This window comes from Oncorhynchus clarkii, chromosome 4 (assembly GCF_045791955.1).
Source record: "Oncorhynchus clarkii lewisi isolate Uvic-CL-2024 chromosome 4, UVic_Ocla_1.0, whole genome shotgun sequence".
Classification (NCBI taxonomy): domain Eukaryota; kingdom Metazoa; phylum Chordata; class Actinopteri; order Salmoniformes; family Salmonidae; genus Oncorhynchus; species Oncorhynchus clarkii.
The window spans coordinates 7,163,083-7,169,701 of NC_092150.1; the positions used below are offsets into that span (position 1 = coordinate 7,163,083).

General features: G+C 44.4%; 1 non-coding gene across 1 annotated transcript; it reads right to left on the reverse strand.

Annotated features, from left to right (window-relative positions):
• Nucleotides 1-1,556: 1,556 nt before the first annotated feature.
• Nucleotides 1,557-1,720, reverse strand: LOC139408179 (U1 spliceosomal RNA). Its single transcript, XR_011634233.1, has one exon. It is a non-coding gene; the product is annotated as a U1 spliceosomal RNA (small nuclear RNA).
• Nucleotides 1,721-6,619: the final 4,899 nt, after the last annotated feature.

Sequence of the window (6,619 nt, forward strand, 5' to 3'; positions counted from 1 at the left end):
ATGCTGGTGCGGTTGGCCCTGGGTTCCTCCTAATGCAAGACAATGCTAGACCTCATGTGGCTGGAGTGTGTCAGCAGTTCCTGCAAGAGGAAGGCATTGATGCTATGGACTGGCCCGCCCGTTCCCCAGACCTGAATCCAATTGAGCACATCTGGGACATCATGTCTCGCTTTAGTCCAGGTCTGGGAGGAGATCCCTCAGGAGACCATCCGCCACCTCATCAGGAGCATGCCCAGGCATTGTAGGGAATTCATACAGGCACGTGGAGGCCACACACACTACTGAGCCTCATTTTGACTTGTTTTAAGGACATTACATCAAAGTTGGATCAGCCTGTAGTGTGGTTTTCCACTTTAATTTTGAGTGTGACTCCAAATCCAGACCTCCATGGGTTGATAAATTTGATTTCCATTGATAATTTTTGTGTGATTTTGTTGTCAGCACATTCAACTATGTAAAGAAAAAAGTATTTAATAAGAATATTTCATTCATTCAGATCTAGGATGTGTTATTTTAGTGTTCCCTTTATTTTTTTGAGCAGTGTAGTTTCACTGTCCAGATCTGTCTACACTTGTAAAATATCCAGACACAATTGCGTCTGACTCCCTCTGGAGGTTGGCAGGATAATCTGATGAAATGAAAAATCACCCGTTAGTTGAGGAACCCTGTTTTACTGGGTGGGAAGGCATCTGAGACCGGATATAAGAGCTGCTGCAGCGGTGTCTCCAGGACTGCAGAGGGGAAGTGACTGATGTCAGGCTGACAAGTATGGATCTGTTTCCAGTGGCGTCTATTCGTGGATGCCAAAGGGAAGACAGGCTTCCCAATTTAAAAATAAAAAAAATAATGTATCTTTCGTCTCTCTGTGTTTCCTAATTTTCCTTGAATTCGCAAGAGGCTGAATGTATCTCACAGGAGAAAGCATCCGAGCGAGTGAAACAGCGTCACTTTGTGTCGGTAGGCCATTTATCTGATGCTTTCTGATCCAACCATTAATACATACATTGTTGTGCCCCTGGCCCGAGATGATGGAAATTCAATATATAGCTAGATGTAGAAGGCTAATAATGTTAACTAGCTAACGTTGCCCATTAAAGGAAGTTAGGTTAGCGAGCAAGCATTGTATACAGGTAGCCTAGGACAACAACAAATAAAAGTGTGTACTTGCTGTATGACAGAGTGATAGACCGTTTTGTCAACATGAAAGAGAGGATGATGGCATTGGTGTTTCTCAACAAGTAGGGTGAGTTAACATGTTTCCCACTTGCACGAACACGCACACACACAAATCAGAAACGTGGACAGCCACATCATATTTTGAGGTACAGTGATTGGACTAAATCGTTTTTGGTCTCTTTTTGTTATCACTGTATTAGACTAAGCAGAGGTGATTTGATGAATATTTTGCACATATTAGAAAACAGCACGTGAATCGGATACAGCACCGATCGGACTCTGGATCTGTAAACAGCAGCGCTATTAAAAAAACAATAACCAAATTGTAAATAAGGTAGATATCTACATGTCATAGCATCGGCTTTCTTTCACAGCGAAATCAGGGGAGAGCGCGAACGCAGTCCCCCACTACCAGAAATTATGCAATCGAGATTTCCACATTTGAGAAATTCGCAGGGGTCAGCACAGCCGGAGTGCAATGGCTGAGCCTCGCCCTGGGTGAACCGCCTTCTTGATCACGGTGTCTCCCTTGCCAGGTAAGTATGAGTTGTGCATGAGTAATGTGGGATACTGGTTCCCGTGCAAACGTTTTAGTCTAATGGTTATAGCACCACGGCTATTGAGAAAAAAGCAAATCAATTAAATGAACGTTCAGTGTTATTTTGTCTGCTAGTAGATGGAGAGGTGAAAACACGTTTGAACTGTTATTTTACTCGTAAAATATGAGTGTTTTTGCATTTTCCCAGGATGCAATTCTGCAGAACTTAGCATAACAAAATCCTTTTTAGTAAACGTGTCTGATAGCTGAAACTATAATAAATGATTAGAAATGCCCCTGAGTAACATCCCAAAAATATTCTGAAACACACATAAAGCCAAGTGAATGGAATTTGTGATTTTATTTAGCCTTTCTCGTCTCGTGGTTCTTTTAATCTTCCAGAGAAAAGCCAGACTGCAATTCTACTATAGACCACTAGTGGCCACCCTCCCAGTCCCACACAGCCACCCATGCAGGCACATTGAAACAGGGAGCGCTGATACAGTTAGAATAACATTATTATATATTATATTAGTATTGTATTTCAACCACACCACCTCTTAATTAACAAATTAATAAACGGAAAGAATGTTACTGTCAGCTGTTCCCTGATAATACAAGAGAAGTGTGGACTGCTGAAAAAAAACGAAGAAAAAAAAACGAATGAGCATTGATCAAGAGTCATCAAAATTGTTAAAAGGTAAAAAAAAAAACGAATCTGATAAATGCAACAGTTTGACAATGGATGAAGACACTCCTAACGTGTTACAGTTGTTCAGTGGTGGAAAAAGTACCCAATTTTACATACTTGAGTAAAAGTTCAGATACCTTAATAGGAAATGACTCAAGTGAAAGTGAGTCACTCAGTGAAATACTTCTTGAGGATTTAAATATACTCAAGTATCAAAAGTAAATGTAATTGCAAATATGTACTTAATTATCAGAATCATTACAAATTCCTTATATTAAGCAAACTAGATGGAACAATTGTTTGTGTTTAAAAGGTAAATAAAAAAATTACAGACAGCAAGGGGCATACTCTATCACTCAGACATCATTTACAAACAAAGCATTTGTGTTTAGTGAGTCCGCCAGATCAGAGGCAGTAGGGATGACCAGGGATGTTCTCTGTTTAGTGAGTCCTCCAGATCAGAGGCAGTAGGGATGACCAGGGATGTTCTCTGTTTAGTGAGTCCTCCAGATCAGAGGCAGTAGAGATGACCAGGGATGTTCTCTTGATAAGGGCAGTAGAGATGACCAGGGATGTTCTCTTGATAAGAGCAGTAGAGATGACCAGGGATGTTCTCTTGATAAGGGCAGTAGAGATGACCAGGGATGTTCTCTTGATAAGGGCAGTAGAGATGACCAGGGATGTTCTCTTGATAAGTGTGTGAACTAAACCATTTTTGTCCTGCTAAACATTCATAATGTAACAAGTACTTTTGGGTGTCAGGAAAAATGTACCGAGTAAAAAGTACATTATTTTCTTTAGGAATGTAGTGAAGTAAAAGTAAAAGTTGTCAAAAATATGAACGCATTTTATTGAACCTTTTTTTAACTAGGCAAGTCAGTTAAGAACAAATTATTTTTTTACAATGACGGCCAATCAGAAGGCAAAAGGCCTCCTGCGGGGGACGGGGCTGGAATAAAAAATACAATTTCAATATAGAACAAACACACATCACAGCAAGAGAGACACCACAACACCACATGAAGAGAGACACCACAACACCACATGAAGAGAGACACCACAACACCACATGAAGAGAGACACCACAACACCACATGAAGAGAGACACCACAACACCACATGAAGAGAGACACTACAACACCACATGAAGAGAGACACCACAACACCACATGAAGAGAGACACCACAACACCACATGAAGAGAGACACCACAACACCACATGAAGAGAGACACCACAACACCACATGAAGAGAGACACCACAACACCACAGCAAGAGAGACACCACAACACCACATGAAGAGAGACACCACAACACCACAGCAAGAGAGACACCACAACACCACAGCAAGAGAGACACCACAACACCACATGAAGAGAGACACCACAACACCACATGAAGAGAGACACCACAACACCACAGCAAGAGAGACACCACAACACCACATGAAGAGAGACACCACAACATGAAGAGAGACACCACAACACCACATGAAGAGAGACACCACAACACCACATGAAGAGAGACACCACAACACCACATGAAGAGAGACACCACAACACCACAGCAAGAGGATCATGGTCTCAGAGGCTTTGAGATGTTCAGTGACAGATTTGAAGGCACTTTGTCCAGAAGAGATTTTCATACCATAATGTCACGTCGGGGAGGGGCTTCGGTGTTGACTGTGTTTTTCTGTGAATATTGAACATTATTAGTATAATCACAATTATTATTCAGTTTTAAGTTGTATTAGTATTACATTGTCCAATGGTGCAGTGGTAGTATTTGGAGAGGACCCCGGGGGTTGGCATGACGAATTGATTCAGCCGGATGTAGAGACGCTGTTGTGCCCTCTTGAGACAAGACTGTTGGTGTTGTTGGTCCATTGACAAGTTCCTCAGTGATGTGGACGCCAAGGAATTTAAAACTTGTGACTCTGACAGTCAAGGTAATGAAAACTCTTTGACTCTCTACTGCAGTCCCGTTGTTGCCAGATCAGGGCATGTTCCCTCCTCCGCTTCTTGAAGTCAACAATTAACTCCTTTGTTTTGCTGACATTGAGGGAGAGGTTGTTGTCGTGGCACCAGTTCACTTACCTCCTCCCTATAGGCTGGCACGTTGTTGTTGGTTATCAGGCTTACAATTGTTGTGTCGTCAGCAAACTTGATGAAGGAGGTTGTTGACGTGCAAAGCCACGTAGTCGTGGGTGAACAGGGAGTACAGCAGAGGACTGAGGACACACCCCTGGGGGGGGGCCCTTGTGTTTAAGAGTCAGTGTGGAGGAGGTGATGTTGCCAATCCTCACAGCCTGTGGTCTGCCCGGCTGGACACCACCCTCTGCAACTGGATCCTAGACTTCCTCCAGGATCCAGTTTCAGGATCCAGTCCCTCTTGAGTTGCTACTTGTAGGAGGGGAGTAGGAACAGAGAGATGTGATCTGATTGGCCGAAATGGGGGCGGGGTGGCTTTGTATGCTTAACGGATGTTTGTGTATACATGGTCAAGAACGCTGGATCTTGTTGATGATATTTGGAGAAAAAATGATTTTAGATGGGCTTGGTTAAAGTCACCCGCAACAATAAAGACTGCTTCCGGGTTGAGAGGATTATTGCTGGCTAATGTTGTTGTACAGTTCGCTGAGCGCAGCCTTGATGTTAGCTTGTGGTGGTATGTGAATTTCCTCATCATATAGTGGGGTCAGTATTTAGCGTCAGAAACTCTAGGTCAGGTGAACAGGAGCTCACAATGTTTTCAACTTCACTACACCAGGAATTGCTTATGAGGAAACATACCCCTCCCCCTGGACTCTTACCAGAAGCCGCCGTCCGATCCATTCGGAATATGGAGAAGCCGGTGTGGTTTAATAGCGAGTCGAGTGAACTGTCCATAAGACGCATCTCAGGAAAAGCTAAGACATAGCATTCCCTGATGTCCCTCTGCGATTGAAGCCTTGCTTTGAGTTCACAAGGTTTATTTGGACATTAGCCATCAGGATACTAGGAAGAGGAGGCCGTGTAACCCGTCTTTTCAGCTAGCCATCAGGATACTAGGAAGAGGAGGTCGTGTAGCCCGTCTTTTCAGCTAGCCATCAGGATACTAGGAAGAGGAGGCCGTGTAGCCCTTCTTTTCAGCTAGCCATCAGGATACTAGGAAGAGGAGGCCTTGTAGCCCTTCTTCTCAGCTAGCCATCAGGATACTAGGAAGAGGAGGCTGTGTAACCCGTCTTTTCAGCTAGCCATCAGGATACTAGGAAGAGGAGGCCTTGTAGCCCGTCTTTTCAGCTAGCCATCAGGATACTAGGAAGAGGAGGCCGTGTAACCCGTCTTTTCAGCTAGCCATCAGGATACTAGGAAGAGGAGGCCGTGTAGCCCTTCTTTTCAGCTAGCCATCAGGATACTAGGAAGAGGAGGCCTTGTAGCCCTTCTTCTCAGCTAGCCATCAGGATACTAGGAAGAGGCGGCCGTGTAACCCGTCTTTTCAGCTAGCCATCAGGATACTAGGAAGAGGAGGCCTTGTAGCCCGTCTTTTCAGCTAGCCATCAGGATACTAGGAAGAGGAGGCCGTGTAGCCCTTCTTTTCAGCTAGCCATCAGGATACTAGGAAGAGGAGGCCTTGTAGCCCTTCTTCTCAGCTAGCCATCAGGATACTAGGAAGAGGAGGCCGTGTAGCCCGTCTTTTCAGCTAGCCATCAGGATACTAGGAAGAGGAGGCCTTGTAGCCCTTCTTCTCAGCTAGCCATCAGGATACTAGGAAGAGGAGGCCTTGTAGCCCTTCTTCTCAGCCTAGCCTCCTTTCCTTAATCTGCTTTGGTCGCCGGAGTTGCCTTAGGTCATCTTCGCCAGGAGCAACAGGTAAGCCCGCTGTGCCCGCTGCGGGGAAAAAAAGGACTGGAAGGATTAATTGTCTCACGTATGCAGCTGTTCATTCTTAACCTGGGTACCAGTCAGTTTGTGATAACAAACTCCCTGTTCTCAGTGTCATATGCCAAACATGCAGTACGGCAGGTTCCACTCCTCCGTTACCTTTTGATATTTTTCAAAAGCATACGAGGGGAGGACCGAGGAACGGACTCAAGCTAAAACCAATTGAGCTCCTCCCACAGAGTACAGGAAGTGGAACGTCAAGCAGATCTGGATTTCAGGCTAATTTGATCTGTGGAATATGGCCAGACCAGCACAGCCTACCTACACCAGTACCTTAGATACATAATGGAAA